The sequence below is a fragment of the Abramis brama genome (genome assembly GCF_963993115.1).
Source record: "Abramis brama genome assembly, chromosome: 25".
Taxonomy (NCBI): Eukaryota; Metazoa; Chordata; class Actinopteri; order Cypriniformes; family Leuciscidae; genus Abramis; species Abramis brama.
Window position 1 is genome coordinate 27,482,833 of NC_139987.1, and position 17,712 is coordinate 27,500,544.

At 41.2% G+C, this 17,712-nt stretch overlaps 1 protein-coding gene across 6 annotated transcripts in view; it reads left to right on the forward strand.

Moving 5' to 3' along the window:
* Positions 1 to 17,712, forward strand: part of bmpr1bb (bone morphogenetic protein receptor, type IBb) — a 118,017-nt gene that overhangs the window by 1,457 nt on the left and 98,848 nt on the right. Inside the window, exon 1 of one of the 6 annotated variants that reach the window (XM_084103931.1) lies at positions 11,530 to 11,578. The exons of the other annotated variants lie outside the window; for them this stretch is intronic. The gene's annotated coding sequence lies outside the window, so the exon portion shown is untranslated. Of the gene's footprint in view, positions 1 to 11,529; positions 11,579 to 17,712 lie in introns of those variants that run through there. 6 annotated transcript variants of the gene reach the window in all.

Genomic DNA, 17,712 nt, shown 5'->3' on the forward strand with positions numbered 1-17,712 from the left:
TTGTCCATCGTATCGGATCTCTTCAGTCGTAGCGGGTCGGCAGTGTGTTGTGATATCGTGAGTATCGTGTGTCGGATGAGTGTGTTCTTTGGGAGTGTGTCAGCGTTATTGAGTGTCAGCGGCTACAGGAGTCATTTATACTGCGGCGTAATGAGAGAAAGCCATTACAGGGCCTGATGTGTGTTTTGGGTGGGATTTCTAAAAGCCTGCGTGTGGGAAAGTGCTGGTTTTGTCTGTGTGGTCTGGCTTTGGCGGCCCGAGGCTTGTTTGAATTAAACCCAGTGGGCCGGTGCTGTTTTACTGCTTATATTTCACTGCTGCAAAATACGGTGTGAAAAACGTGCCATAACGCTGTTCGCCGCGCATCTTCATCGGGCCGCAGACGTTACGTCACATCGCTGAATGCAGATTCACTTGAGCTCTTGTGTTTGATCAGTACTGGGTTTGATGGCTGATTCCAGTAACAAAAGAGCAGGGTGGAAAATATAACACTGGTATTTATCGCAGAATAAACCAGGACAGTAGGGCTGGACAATTTTGCGGGGGGAAATGTTAATGCGACTTTTCAGATTAAAAAATTGCAATTTTTAAAAAAAAAGTTGTTTGTAGGGCTGCATAATTTGGCAAAACAATTGTTATTTGTAAATCAAAATGACTATAAATAATAATGATTATTATATTAAAATAATTAATAATTATACATGATTGTTGTTATTATGTCCACAGAATGCACAGTAGCCTATATATACAGTGAGGAAAATAAGTATTTGAACACCCTGCTATTTTGCAAGTTCTCCCACTTAGAAATCATGGAGGGGTCTGAAATTGTCATTGTAGGTGCATGTCCACTGTGAGAGACATAATCTAAAAAAAAAAATCCAGAAATCACAATGTATGATTTTTTAACTATTTATTTGTATGATACAGCTGCAAATAAGTATTTGAACACCTGAGAAAATCAATGTTAATATTTGGTACAGTAGCCTTTGTTTGCAATTCCAGAGGTCAAACGTTTCCTGTAGTTTTTCACCAGGTTTGCACACACTGCAGGAGGGATTTTGGCCCACTCCTCCACACAGATCTTCTCTAGATCAGTCAGGTTTCTGGGCTGTCGCTGAGAAACACGGAGTTTGAGCTCCCTCCAAAGATTCTCTATTGGGTTTAGGTCTGGAGACTGGCTAGGCCACGCCAGAACCTTGATATGCTTCTTACAGAGCCACTCCTTGGTTATCCTGGCTGTGTGCTTCGGGTCATTGTCATGTTGGAAGACCCAGCCTCGACCCATCTTCAATGCTCTAACTGAGGGAAGGAGGTTGTTCCCCAAAATCTCGCAATACATGGCCCCGGTCATCCTCTCCTTAATACAGTGCAGTCGCCCTGTCCCATGTGCAGAAAAACACCCCCAAAGCATGATGCTACCACCCCCATGCTTCACAGTAGGGATGGTGTTCTTGGGATGGTACTCATCATTCTTCTTCCTCCAAACACGTTTAGTGGAATTATGACCAAAAAGTTCTATTTTGGTCTCATCTGACCACATGACTTTCTCCCATGACTCCTCTGGATCATCCAAATGGTCATTGGCAAACTTAAGACGGGCCTTGACATGTGCTGGTTTAAGCAGGGGAACCTTCCGTGCCATGCATGATTTCAAACCATGACGTCTTAGTGTATTACCAACAGTAACCTTGGAAACGGTGGTCCCAGCTCTTTTCAGGTCATTGACCAGCTCCTCCCGTGTAGTTCTGGGCTGATTTCTCACCTTTCTTAGGATCATTGAGACCCCACGAGGTGAGATCTTGCATGGAGCCCCAGTCCGAGGGAGATTGACAGTCTTGTTTAGCTTCTTCCATTTTCTAATGATTGCTCCAACAGTGGACCTTTTTTCACCAAGCTGCTTGGCAATTTCCCCGTAGCCCTTTCCAGCCTTGTGGAGGTGTACAATTTTGTCTCTAGTGTCTTTGGACAGCTCTTTGGTCTTGGCCATGTTAGTAGTTGGATTCTTGCTGATTGTATGGGGTGGACAGGTGTCTTTATGCAGCTAACGACCTCAAACAGGTGCATCTAATTTAGGATAATAAATGGACTGGAGGTGGACATTTTAAAGGCAGACTAACAGGTCTTTGAGGGTCAGAATTCTAGCTGATAGACAGGTGTTCAAATACTTATTTGCAGCTGTATCATACAAAGAAATAGTTAAAAAATCATACATTGTGATTTCTGGATTTTTTATTTTAGATTATGTCTCTCACAGTGGACATGCACCTACGATGACAATTTCAGACCCCTCCATGATTTCCAAGTGGGAGAACTTGCAAAATAGCAGGGTGTTCAAATACTTATTTTCCTCACTGTATGTATATATATATATATATATATATATATATATATATATATATATATATATATATATATATATATATATATATATATATATATTCTGACACACACACACACACACACACATATATATACACACACATATATATATATATATATATATATATATATATATATAATAGATGAATTGCATCTAAGTTGTTTATATAATGTGTGTGTGTGTGTGTATATATATAGTGTATATATATATATAAAATATGCAATTTATTATATAAACAATTTTTTTTAGATGCGATTCATTGATTTGACAGCTCTAATAGAGTTCAGATGCAAAAGCCGCTAAGTGCCATCTAAAATTTTCCTCTAGCATGATCATTTTTATCAAGCTTGTATATTTAATTTCAATAATTTCACTTAAATGGCGATGCAAATTATCTATTAATTATCATTTAAGTGAAATTACTGGACTTAAATATACGAGCTTGATAAAAATGATCACTCTAGAGGAAAATTTTAGATGGCACTTAGAGGCTTTTGCATCTGAACTCTTCATATATATATATATATATATATATATATATATATATATATATATATAATATCATTTTTCATTTTTATAGCAATATTTATAGTAAATATTAATATATTAACAAAATACACTAAATATTATTATAATACATATTTAAAATACTCAATAGATTCTAAATACTCAAAAGCACTAAATAAATATTTAGGCAAATAAAATGGGCCTTGTTTATTGTGAATGCTGTTGGAAAGTTTGGAGAACAGCGGAGCAGGTGCAGTTATTGATCTCAAAATGACCTGAATATTGTCTGATGATTTTGTCTGACCATCCAGTCCATTACTAATAAACTAATGGGTCTCTCAGAATGAAAAGTGTTTTGTATGATCAGCTTCAGTGTGTCTTGACTGGCCGCGAGTGTGTGACGTGTGTTTGTTCCTGTGGTTTAAGGTGTTCTGGAGTTTCTCGTCTCATTAAACACACCGTCACCTTCAGCTTTGATTCTCAACGTTTGGGTTATTGTGCGCTCACACGCCGAACACTGTGTCTTTGTGTGAGCGGCGCGTAAAAGGATCTGTTGTGCGTGTCCCCCGCTCTGAATCTGCATACCCCAGGGGCTTCTGGGAGAATTTAACAAGCTTCTGATGTTCCTGGAGAACGGAGGCGTGTGAGATTCTTTCACTGAGGTAAACTTCAAGCCTGGAGCTGCAGAGGTCAGAGTTTAGAGTCCGAATAATGAGTTTTTTTCAGATTCAGAGGCGCCGCGCCGAGTTTTGATGTGAAACTTGAGGCCTGATTGATACGACATCAGGGAACCAGACTCAGTGATGTGAATATATGGATCAGAAAGTGCTCTAATAGTTCAAAAATAGGCGTTACTCATGTTACGTAACGTTTCATATTTAAGACAATTTTTCAATGGAATTTTCAACTGCAATAACACATAACGCAGGGGTGTCCAAACTCAGTCCTGGAGGGCCACTGTCCTGCAGAGTTTAGCTCTAGCCTGCCTCAACACACCTACCTGGAAGTTTCTAGAATGCCCAGTAAGACCTTGATTATCTGGTTCAGGTGTGTTTAATTGGGGTTGGAGCTAAACTCTGCAGGACAGTGGCCCTCCAGGAGCAGGATTGGACATCCCTGACATAACGCTTTGTGGTTGCCAGGGTGTTGCTAGTGTGTCCTGAGTGGTTGCCAGGGTGTTGCTATGGTGTTGATAAGGTGTTTTTTTATAAATATATATATATAAAGATAGTCAAAGAAAATAAAGGTTATTAAAAATCTTTTATTGTATCATATGATATGACATATCATGTCATATCATATCTCATATCATATCAATCATAATAATTTTCACAGCATTACAGTAAATCTTATGGGCCTATTTTATTATAATTTTTATTATATGAATTATATATAAATATTCACAGCATTACAGTAAATCTTATGTAGCTCTTTTGTTATAATGTTTATATTATATTAATTATATTATATATTAATTTGCACAGCATTACATTCAATATTATGTTTTTTTTATTACAATACGTGTGTAAGATATATTTTGCCCCATATATATTATGCCCCATGTATGTATATATATATGTGTGTGTGTGTGTGTTATCAGTTACCATATAAAATAGTGTATTCGTGTGCTAAAAGAGTTTGCTGTTGCTCTGCAGCTGCGCTTCTGTCTGCAGTCTGAGCTGCATTAGTTGACCTTTGACCTCCGCCTTCCGCCTTCATAATTGCAGGAAGTGAGCGTGGCCAATGAGAGCAGAGGATTGTGGGTAAGCATTAATGAGCACAGAGGTGGCAGTGTTGTTGAAGGGGCCGCTGGAGAAAAGAGCCGTGTAGAAGTCTGAAGATATGAGTTTTATTTGTGCAAAACCCACTACACTGATTCTAGGATGTTGCCAGGTGTTGCTAGGCTGTTGCAACTGTGTTGTGTGTGGTTGCCAGGGTGTTGCTGGGCTGTTGCAACAGTGATGTGTGTGGTTGCCAGGTTGTAGCTAGGTTGCCAGGATGTTGCTAGGCTGTTGCAACAGTGTTGTGTGGTTTCCAGGTGTTGCTAGGCTGTTGCAACAGTGTTGTGTGTGGTTACCAGGGTGTTGCTAGGCTGTTGCAACAGTGTTGTGTGTGTGTGGTTGCCAGGTTGTTGCTATGCTATTGCAACAGTGTTGTGTGTGTGTGTGTGGTTGCCAGGATGTTGCTAGGCTGTTGCAACAGTGCTGTGTGTGTGTATTTGCCAGGGTGTTGTGTGTGGTTGCCAGGGTGTTGCTAAGGTGGTTTGTTATTGTCTGCAGTGAAAGGAGTCCACCTTTTAATCCCTGTGATCTTCTGTCCTCTAGATTTAGGTTCACATTATTGATTGGCATCGGAATGATTGATAATATTTAGCCCCGCCCACCTGGCCTTGATTTCATCGGCATGAAAGAAGTTTTCAGAAGTGGAGAAATTTTAATAATCATGTAAACACTCTTCTTTATAACAACGTTATGGTTTCCCGTTGCATGTGAAAGGAATCAAACTCTCATCTCTGATGTCTCTGAAGCTCTCAAGATGAAAAGCAGCACAGATGATTTGAGTTATTATCTCTTCAAAGTGTCACACGCTGAAAACTAAATGCGTCTGGCTTTTGACGCGCGACACGGGAGATTAACGGCCTCTCTGTCTCTGATTTCCCACCGGAGCGACCCGGACACAGGGAAGCAATTCAAAGCCCTCCATCATCCATCCGTGGTGTTTGTTGAGCGTCAGCTCTTCATGAAGTGTTTCGGGAGACGCTCTAAAAGCTGCCGGTAAGAGTGTGTGTGAATCACTCAGAGTGTTGAATCCATTAAATCAGAGCACAGATGCATTATGGGTGCTGGGTTCCGGGATTCAGAGAGAAGACTGGAGCCGTGAGTCCGCCGTGCGAACTGAACACTTCTGATTCCTCAATGACTCCATGAACGATTCTTTTAGTTCACGATTCCAGACTGAGTGCGAACTCTCAGTGTTCAGCGAGGACGTCGTGATAGATGTTTTCTGTTCATTAGCACTGTCCAGTCTTTTGCTCACTTCAGACTGTAAACTCACATAAAACATGGTTTATTTTTGTGCTGCGGGATCACGTTTTCATTATTTTACATATTATTTTTAGTGTGAACAGAACAGCATGTTTTAGTCATCAGAAGAATATTAATGTTTGTTCGTTTTTAATTAAAAGGAACCAGTTCTGAGTAGGGCTGGACAGTATAGATTTAAAAAAAAACTTTTTTTCAGTCTTAAGTTTCAGCAATAAATTGGTGTTTTTGGTCAGAGAAACAATAATTGTGGCCAAGCAAATTCAAAATACAAGAATTCAAATATAAAATTTTTTTAATAAAAAAAAAGATTAAATATGTCATATTATAATTTAATATATTTATATTTATATGATAATTTTTTATAAATATTTTTTATTTTTAATAAAATATTATGAAATAGTTTATATATTATATTTTTATATATTATAATTTTTTATATTATAATTTTTTATAAATATTAAATATTTTTCATTTTTTATAAAATATTAAATATTTCATATGAAATCAAAGTTTTAGTTGCTACTAAATCAGATGCTATATTAAAACATCAGTGGAGAGATGCGAGTTTAACGAGCCAATAAAAAGCAGATTATCCACAATGTTGCTTAATTTTTTTATCACAAGCGAAATCATTATTCTTATATCGTAACTGTAGTTCTCGATATGAACTGGTTCTTGTTTCTGAACCCAAACGGAAAACTTTATATATTTGACATGAGCAGGAAGTGCAGAAACAACAGAAGCGAGCGATCAGGGCTCACGATGGCTTTTCCATCTCTCTCTCTCTCTCTCTCTCTCTCTCTCTCTCACTCACACACACACACACACGCACACACACACACACACACTCTGGTTTCTGGTTTCACAGTTGAGTCCAAGTCTGTGTGACTTGTGACGTGAGAGACTCACTCCTTACATCCATCATCCACTGCTCTGTGCTGAAAACACACACACACACACACACACACACACACACACACACACACACACACGTTCCCTCCTGGTCACATCCAGAAACAAAAGCTCTGAAACACACTGGCTCTGTTGTGACAGCATCTGTCTATCCGTCAGCGAGTTGAAGAACAGAGAAGCTGCTCTCGCTAGTTACCGCTTATTGCTTATTACTTATTACTTTTACAATTACTTATTACTGCTTATTTTCTGCAACACTCATGGAACCAGCGGCTAGCAGAAGTTCTGATGACCCGTCATAGTGAATCTAATCACTGAAACATGAGACGGAGGATCCTCGCTTACTTCAAGTGTTTTTCTGGCGTTGCTTTTACTGTAATGCAAGTGCTTTGTCAGAACATCTAGCTTTGATTTATGATTTATGAATGACAGCAGTGTAGGAATCCTTCAGATCATATTCATGCTCCAAACAGACTCTCTCAACACAGATTAGCTGTTCATGAAGTTGAAGTCAGTTGAATAAAACGGTTCCAAAAGTAACTTTTATATATATATAAATACGATATACAGAACAATAACGTATTTATAGACACAAAAATTTACACAAACCTGTATTTTACCAAAGACGCGCACCAATTTGACAGAGCTGCACTGCTCTCTCCTGAAGAGGTCGCATAAAGCCCACGGTAAATAACTCAACCCCTGGGTTGTTATATCTGACCCAGGATCTGGGTAACGCAAAAAACACCCAAACACTGGGTTGTTACGTCTGACCCAGGATCTGGGTTACACAAAAGCTTCCCAAACACTGGGTTGTTACGTCTGACCCAGGATCTGGGTTACACAAAAACTACAGAAACACTGGGTTGTTACGTCTGACCCAGGATCTGGGTTACACAAAAACTACTCAAACACTGGGTTGTTACGTCTGATCCAGGATCTGGGTTACACAAAAACTACTCAAACACTGGGTTGTTACGTCTGACCCAGGATCTGGGTTACACAAAAACTACCCAAACACTGGGTTGTTACGTCTGACCCAGGATCTGGGTAACACAAAAAATACCCAAACACTGGGTTGTTACGTCTGACCCAGGATCTGGGTAACACAAAAACTACTCAAACACTGGGTTGTTACGTCTGACCCAGGATCTGGGTTACACAAAAACTACAGAAACACTGGGTTGTTACGTCTGACCCAGGATCTGGGTTACACAAAAACTACTCAAACACTGGGTTGTTACGTCTGATCCAGGATCTGGGTAACACAAAAAATACCCAAACACTGGGTTGTTACGTCTGACCCAGGATCTGGGTAACACAAAAACTACTCAAACACTGGGTTGTTACGTCTGACCCAGGATCTGGGTTACACAAAAACTACCCAAACACTGGGTTGCTACGTCTGACCCAGGATCTGGGTTACACAAAAACTACCCAAACACTGGGTTGTTACGTCTGACCCAGGATCTGGGTAACGCAAAAACTTCCCAAACACTGGGTTGTTACGTCTGACCCAGGATCTGGGTAACGCAAAAACTTCCCAAACACTGGGTTGTTACGTCTGACCCAGGATCTGGGTTACGCAAAAACTACCCAAACACTGGGTTGTTACGTCTGACCCAGGATCTGGGTTACACAAAAACTACCCAAACACTGTGTTGTTACGTCTGACCCAGGATCTGGGTAACGCAAAAACTTCCCAAACACTGGGTTGTTACGTCTGACCCAGGATCTGGGTTACACAAAAACTACCCAAACACTGGGTTGTTATGTCTGACCCAGGATCTGGGTTACACAAAAACTACCCAAACACTGGGTTGTTACGTCTGACCCAGGATCTGGGTTACACAAAAACTACCCAAACACTGGGTTGTTACGTCTGACCCAGGATCTGGGTAACACAAAAGCTTCCCAAACACTGGGTTGTTACGTCTGACCCAGGATCTGGGTTACACAAAAACTACTCAAACACTGGGTTGTTACGTCTGACCCAGGATCTGGGTTACACAAAAACTACCCAAACACTGGGTTGTTACGTCTGACCCAGGATCTGGGTAACGCAAAAAACACCCAAACACTGGGTTGTTACGTCTGACCCAGGATCTGGGTTACACAAAAGCTTCCCAAACACTGGGTTGTTACGTCTGACCCAGGATCTGGGTTACACAAAAACTACAGAAACACTGGGTTGTTACGTCTGACCCAGGATCTGGGTTACACAAAAACTACTCAAACACTGGGTTGTTATGTCTGATCCAGGATCTGGGTTACACAAAAACTACTCAAACACTGGGTTGTTACGTCTGACCCAGGATCTGGGTTACACAAAAACTACCCAAACACTGGGTTGTTACGTCTGACCCAGGATCTGGGTAACGCAAAAACTTCCCAAACACTGGGTTGTTACGTCTGACCCAGGATCTGGGTTACACAAAAACTACCCAAACACTGGGTTGTTACGTCTGACCCAGGATCTGGGTTACACAAAAACTACCCAAACACTGGGTTGTTACGTCTGACCCAGGATCTGGGTTACACAAAAACTACCCAAACACTGGGTTGTTACGTCTGACCCAGGATCTGGGTTACACAAAAACTACCCAAACACTGGGTTGTTACGTCTGACCCAGGATCTGGGTAACGCAAAAAACACCCAAACACTGGGTTGTTACGTCTGACCCAGGATCTGGGTTACACAAAAGCTTCCCAAACACTGGGTTGTTACGTCTGACCCAGGATCTGGGTTACACAAAAACTACAGAAACACTGGGTTGTTACGTCTGACCCAGGATCTGGGTTACACAAAAACTACTCAAACACTGGGTTGTTACGTCTGATCCAGGATCTGGGTTACACAAAAACTACTCAAACACTGGGTTGTTACGTCTGACCCAGGATCTGGGTTACACAAAAACTACCCAAACACTGGGTTGTTACGTCTGACCCAGGATCTGGGTAACGCAAAAACTTCCCAAACACTGGGTTGTTACGTCTGACCCAGGATCTGGGTTACACAAAAACTACCCAAACACTGGGTTGTTACGTCTGACCCAGGATCTGGGTTACACAAAAACTACCCAAACACTGGGTTGTTAGGTCTGACCCAGGATCTGGGTTACACAAAAACTACCCAAACACTGGGTTGTTACGTCTGACCCAGGATCTGGGTTACACAAAAACTACCCAAACACTGGGTTGTTACGTCTGACCCAGGATCTGGGTAACACAAAAGCTTCCCAAACACTGGGTTGTTACGTCTGACCCAGGATCTGGGTTACACAAAAGCTTCCCAAACACTGGGTTGTTACGTCTGACCCAGGATCTGGGTTACACAAAAAACACCCAAACACTGGGTTGTTACGTCTGACCCAGGATCTGGGTTACACAAAAAACACCCAAACACTGGGTTTTTACGTCTGACCCAGGATCTGGGTTACACAAAAAACACCCAAACACTGGGTTGTTACATCTGACCCAGGATCTGGGTTACACAAAAACTACTCAAACACTGGGTTGTTACGTCTGACCCAGGATCTGGGTTACACAAAAGCTTCCCAAACACTGGGTTGTTACGTCTGACCCAGGATCTGGGTAACACAAAAGCTTCCCAAACACTGGGTTGTTACGTCTGACCCAGGATCTGGGTTACACAAAAAACACCCAAACACTGGGTTGTTACATCTGACCCAGGATCTGGGTTACACAAAAACTACTCAAACACTGGGTTGTTACGTCTGATCCAGGATCTGGGTTACACAAAAGCTTCCCAAACACTGGGTTGTTACGTCTGACCCAGGATCTGGGTTACACAAAAGCTTCCCAAACACTGGGTTGTTACGTCTGACCCAGGATCTGGGTTACACAAAAACTACTCAAACACTGGGTTGTTACGTCTGACCCAGGATCTGGGTTACACAAAAGCTTCCCAAACACTGGGTTGTTACGTCTGACCCAGGATCTGGGTAACACAAAAGCTTCCCAAACACTGGGTTGTTACGTCTGACCCAGGATCTGGGTTACACAAAAAACACCCAAACACTGGGTTGTTACGTCTGACCCAGGATCTGGGTTACACAAAAACTACTCAAACACTGGGTTGTTACGTCTGACCCAGGATCTGGGTTACACAAAAAACACCCAAACACTGGGTTGTTACGTCTGACCCAGGATCTGGGTTACACAAAAACTACTCAAACACTGGGTTGTTACGTCTGACCCAGGATCTGGGTTACACAAAAACTACCCAAACACTGAAAAAATAACCCAAGAAATGTACCCAAAAGGCTCAACCCAAGATTTGTGTATAAAAAAGAGCTCATGATTTTTTCGAGTGTAAGGTGGATGTCTTGCACAGGTTTATAAGAGGGATGCACTGAGAGTGTAAGTGGATCCTCAGCTCTGCTGTCAGAATCATGGTCATCTTGATCCACTTTCAGTAAAGCTCAGAGCAATTAAACCGCTATAGACGAGAGCGAGGACATTCAATCTGTGCAGCGCTGTCGGATGAAGAGAAAAGAGGAGGAGAATTGCTTCAAGCTGCCGGCCGGTGAGTCTTCGGGTCCCGGAGAGATGATCCGGAGAGTGGGAGTGAAGGAAGTGCGTGGACGGAGGAGTGCGGATCAAATCTAATTTCTCCCGCTCTGGGAAGCGTAATGTGATTTCTGGGAGAGGATCGGATGAGGCAGCACATCTTTGCATCATATATACGGACTGGGGAAGCTCTCAATGCAGGGTGAGAAAATCTAATTGTTGGGGTCTTAATGTGTTCATTGTGTTTTTGGGAAATGAGTCATATCTGGAGGGACACAAACCTTTCAGGACCTGGTTGTGAGGTCAGTGGGCATGAACAGTGAGAACTCTGAAGCTGCTGATAAAAAAAATGCTTCTTTTTTTGCATTTTCACATTTAATCTAGTGTTTTATTTGTTGTGATTTGAGCTCAAAGAGCTTCAGTGGAAGCAAGAAAATCTGTGTGTAAAGTAGAGCAGAATCTGAAATATTTCATCATTTTTATGTTCCTTTAAAAAAAATAAACATTTTGTCAGGTTTTAACCCTTATATTATGTATAACACATTTTTGAGGTGTTGGAAATACTAGTTAACCTAGGATTTTTTTTCTTGAAATTTTGTGACTTTCTCATTTATGGTCATGGAAATGCCATTGTTGTGGAATATGCGTATGAAATCTTTGATTGTGATTTTTAGCATGGCAGAATTCATGGTTAAAGTCAGACTCGAAATTAATTATTTTTTAAATGTATTTAGTATTAATGTTTCTCAACTGCCCTTTGAGGGTATTTACATTTACATGATATGCATTTGCCAATGTTTTTATGTAAAGAAATTAATAAAAAGAGTTGATTCATGTGATTTTTGCTGGGAATTGAACCCATAATTTTGGCGTTGCACTCACGAAAATAATAAATAAATAAATAAAGTATTTAAATGTTTTTAATAACATTCGCATTTTGTGACTAATTAAATTTTTTATTAAATTCAATTAAATAAAAATGGTTGTTAATACAGTTTTTAAAATCCTACTCTCATGTTCACTTTTTTGTAATATGTGTGTCACAGGGTTAGTATCAGAAACTAAAACTAATAAAATCGTTTCTGTTAATTAATAAAAGCTGAAATAAAATAACATTAGTTGAAAAACTTAAACTGAAAATTAGAAATGTTGCCTTGGCGATAAACTGAAATATGTTATAGTTGAGGCAATACAAATATTAACTGGAAATAAACTAATACTTAAACTGAAATAAAAATAAATTCAACCTAAATAGCAATATTTATATATAAAAATAATAATAACAAAAAAATAATAAAATGATGAAAGCACATATTAAAGAGAGTCCAGAGAGACGGGGACCTATTGATCTTGATATCGATCCATTTACATCAGGCCAGTTTACACACACACACACACACACACACACACACACACACACACACACCCTTCCCTGCCAGATCCAGATCAAAGCTAAAGCACTCCAGATCATGTCTTCATATATGACTAATTATTTAGACTGGAGTGGATTTGCATGTTTGCTTTGGGTTTAGGTTTGCTTTTCTATGACCTAACGGCGATCACTGTAGTTTAAACGGGGTAAGTATTCATAAGTAAAATGATTTTTCAGGATCTTTCAAACAAGTAGAATAAACGTACTGTAGCTTTAAGAGCTCAAAACTTCTCCAGTCCATGTATGGAAACGAAATCATCTTGATTATGACATCAAAACCATGAGCTCGTCTTGTTCTCACTACATGATCAGGCCGATGATTCATATGAGCAAGATCTTTTAAGGAATCAGTCAAAATAAAAGTTTAGCTAATTACATGTTGAGCTCCGAACTTCTCCAGTCCATTTAAGGAAGTGAAATCCTACTGATTATGACATCAAAACCATGAGCTCATTAACATATAACCGCCCCCTTTTACATATCAATTAATGTATGTAAATGTGGGCGGTGCATATGCTAAAGAGCCAGTGGTTGTCTCATTAATCATTCTCAAATGAACAACGGTGTTGATGCGCAAATGTTGGCCAATCATATCAGAGGGCATTTGCATATCTTAAAGCTCTTGAAGAACTCTTAAAGGTACAGTACCAAGAACAGCCTGTTTAGTGTAGTTGTGGTGGAGCATGATAAACTAAAAGTGTACTTTAGAGAGAAAGTAAATCAAATGCTCCAGAAGTGTAAATTATGGTCCATAAGAGGAGGGAACATTATAGGATCTGGATAATATGTAATGCTGTTGCTCTGTTTTATATCAGACGTCAACGCGAAATAACGTTCCTCCGCGAGTGCAATCGAAGGGTCGTTCAGGGTTTCATCTTTTAAAGTGCTTCATCTCTGGCTGACGTTAATTGTTTAACTAATTACATGTTTATGAAGTCGACTCTGAGACTTAACTGAGATATGAGAGTTTATAGACGTTTAAGAGGCTGTTGTGTCCACCTTTATTTATTGCAATATTTAGGTGTTATTTTAGAAAATAAACACGATTTCTCATCTTATAAATCAGTTGTTTCTTATTTTCACTGGCATGTCTCTTAGGTGTCGAGGACTAGTGCATCTTTGAGCCATGTTCAGATGAGTAAACTACTGAAGTACTGTTATAATCAGATTCTCAGACTGGAATTGGTGACTTGTAACTTGTAATGGAGTCATTTTCACTGGAAGGTATCTGTACCTTTACTCTAGTTTTCAGGAACTCTGCACTCCTCTGGTCCTGTCTATCGCACCACAGCAAAAGAAATGATATTTTACTTGAGTTGTGAGTTTGCAGTCTGAATCGTTTGAGCGATGCAAGTTAATAATAAATAGCTTTCCGGTGTTTTGTTCTCTCTCTCACTACATGATCAGACCGACTGTCAAACATGATTTGTGTGAACAGTTCTTTTAACGAATCAGTCAAGAAAAGACTCATAAGAACTACGAATAACTTTTAGTGAACGGACCCGCCTCAATCGAGTGAAATGTTGAAGAGTTGAAGACGTGACGTCCTGCTTTACACACGGTGTGATCTCGTGTTTCCTGACGATGTTTTCTGCTCTTGATTTTAATTGTCATGAGTTATTAAGCACGAGCGAGCCACTACAGGACCTTATCTGACGAGAGAGGATGTTTCTCATTGAGTGTGTGTGTGTGTGTGTGTGTGTGTGAGAGAGAGATAGAGTGTGAGGGAACAGGTACTCTCTCTCTGTTTCTGAGCATCTGCTGGAGTAACGCACACACACACACACACACACACACACACACACACACACACACACACAACCTCAAGGAATGCCAAGAATCCCTGTGTTAAAGTTCACACTGTATCTCCATCTGCGACTGGATGGCGGGAAATGAAAGACAGCTGTGTGTGTGTGTGTGTGTGTGCAACTGTGTGTGTGCGTGCGACTGTGTGTGTGTATTTAAAAATATACTAATCATAATTATTATTATTATTATTTTATTTTACAGTAAAACTGAAACAGTTGCACACAAGCCGCTCTGCGTCGCTGAAACACTGGATCATGAGCTGTTGGTGTGTAAATGAACAGTGCCGTGCTTCACTCTGAAACACGTTTATTTAATTAAAATAGAGCTTTTGTGATTTGCTAACCGCACTGAGCCGTATCACTGTTTCTGTATTAATCGTGCAGATCTTCCTTTAACTGTGACTGACCGATGAAGAGATTCCTCACAGCAACTGAGTGTCAACGGGGTTTTAGTTAGTGTGACATTCTCGTGTGTTTCTGTCCTCATGTAAGGACAAGTGTGTCTCCAGATGTGTGTGTGTGTGTGTCTTCTGTCCTGTTGCTTGTTGAGTGTGTGTGTGAGTGTGTGTGTGTGTGTGTGTGAGTGTGTGAGTGTGTGAGTGTGTGAGTGTGTGAGTGAGTGAGTGTGTGTGTGTGTGTGTGTGTGTGTCTTCTGTCCTATTGCTTGTTGAGTGTGAGTGAGTGAGTGAGTGTGTGAGTGTGTGAGTGAGTGAGTGAGTGAGTGAGTGTGTGTGTGTGTCTTCTGTCCTGTTGCTTGTTGAGTGAGTGAGTGAGTGAGTGAGTGAGTGAGTGTGTGTGTGTGTGTGTGTGTGTGTCTTCTGTCCTATTGCTTGTTGAGTGAGTGAGTGAGTGAGTGAGTGAGTGAGTGAGTGAGTGTGTGTGTGTGTCTTCTGTCCTGTTGCTTGTTGAGTGAGTGAGTGAGTGAGTGTGTGTGTGTGAGTGAGGGAGTGAGTGAGTGAGTGAGTGAGTGAGTGAGAGTGTGTGTGTGTGTGAGTGAGTGAGTGAGTGAGTGAGTGAGTGAGTGAGTGAGTGAGTGAGTGAGTGAGTGAGTGAGACGTGAGTGAGTGTGTGTGTGTGAGTGTGTGACATGAGTGAGTGTGACGTGAGTGTGTGTGTGTGTGTGTGTGTGTGAGTGAGTGAGTGAGTGTGTGTGTGAGTGAGTGTGATGTGAGTGTGTGTGAGTGAGTGTGACGTGAGTGTGTGTGTGTGTGTGAGTGTGACATGAGTGAGTGTGACGTGACTAAGTGTGTGTGTGTGTGTGTGTGTGTGTGAGTGAGTGAGTGTGACGTGAGCGAGCGAGTGTGTGTGTGAGTGAGTGAGTGAGTGTGACAGTGTGTGTGAGTGAGTGAGTGTGACAGCGAGTGAGTGAGTGAGTGAGTGTGACAGTGAGTGTGTGTGTGTGTAAGTGAGTGAGTGTGACAGTGAGTGTAAGTAGTGTAACATTCTCGTGTGTTTCTGTCCGCATGTAAGGACAGGTGTGTCTCCAGATGTGTGTGTGTGTGTGTGTGTGTCTTCTGTCCTGTTGCGTGTGGAGCGACTGCTGTGTGAAGAGCTTTCAGTGAAGCGTTAATGTGAGCGTTTAAAGGGCCGGATCTGTTTACTGAAGCTGTGTGAGGAAACGCTCTGCCAAAGCTCTCCGTTCCTCTGCTTTCCCTCTGGCTTCAGGCGATCGCCTTTTTCCACTTTAAAAACACGAGTGTGTTTCACTGCGCTTCTTTGTGTATCAGCTGTAGCCTTTAGACCGTGTTTGAGGCCTTGTCCACACTAAGGCCCTGTTTACACGAGAACGCTCAGATGTGCCTTTCGTTTAGACGGCGCCGGCGTTTTTGGGGCTTAAAAACGCAAAAAAGTGAAACCACCCTCCAGAGCGGAAATCTTAAAAACGCTCCACCGTCGCGTTCCCGTCTAAAGGGTAAAAACGCAGAAGTCTGCTACACAGTGAAGGTCTAGCAGACTCGTCACATACGCGTTTACGTCACAGGCATGCGCCAGTACAGGAAAATAACAACAAACATGTCGGATTATTTCCATACGTCGGACCTTCAAGTTGCCCTAGCAGCTCTGATAAACATACAAGAGTCTTTTCAGCAGTTGTACGAAATATTCAGCAATAACTCCTCCTCGTCTGTCCAGACAAAATTGTCAGCTTTTGCTGTTCGCTTCGCCATGTTGTGTTTTGATTTCGCGCTACTAGGGAGAGAAGTAGAAGGAAGGTTGTACGCAGGCGCGCGGACTTGGTGTTGTTGTGTGGCAGTGCTTGACATTGCCACCTAGCCGTCTGGAGTGCACACTACATCGAATTTCACACACTTTTGCATCACCATATGCATGCAGATTCCCCCCCCATAACGCTCGTCTAAACGCAGAATAAAAAGTGATAACGCAACGCCACTTTTGCGTTTTCTCTTCAGATCGTTTCCGTGTAAACATAGCCTAATACAGTTTCGTTTGAAACGCATCTTTTTCTCTTGGTTTTGTCCTTCCGCTCACATTCGTTCGGCATTTTTATTAATGAAAACGAAGCTTTTTGAAAACGCTCTCCAAAGGTTTTTAATAACGATGATGTAAGTTTAGTCATGTGACCCATGTTGCACCAATAGATATTGATGTTTATACTGGTATTGTGTCTGTTATGTGCGATTCACTTTCACACAGTTGCTAATGTTACTTCACACACTCTTCATATCACAGTCCTGAGATCTGACAGAATTTACTCACCTTTGCTGTCCTGCGGTAAAACATGAGAGCGGTTGCGTTTTACACCAGACACATAATGATGAGTGAGAGCGACCTGGACGATCAGTGAATGATGAGATATTCTGCTAAATAAAATAATCCTGACAGAAGAATTGCGCGATAACTTTATTATCTAGTTTTCCGCCTGAATCATCTCAGTGAGTGTGTGTGAGGGTTTACACATGCGCTGTAAAGGGGAATTTAGTGTTTTCAGGCGTTTTCCAGAAGATTCTCATCCACACTGAAACGCCTGAAAACGCCAGTGTGGACGGAGAGCGTTTTTAAAGGAAAACGCCGTTTTCAAATGAATCCGGATGAATGTGGACGTAGCCCGAGGCGTTTCAGAGCTCTACTCTGGAT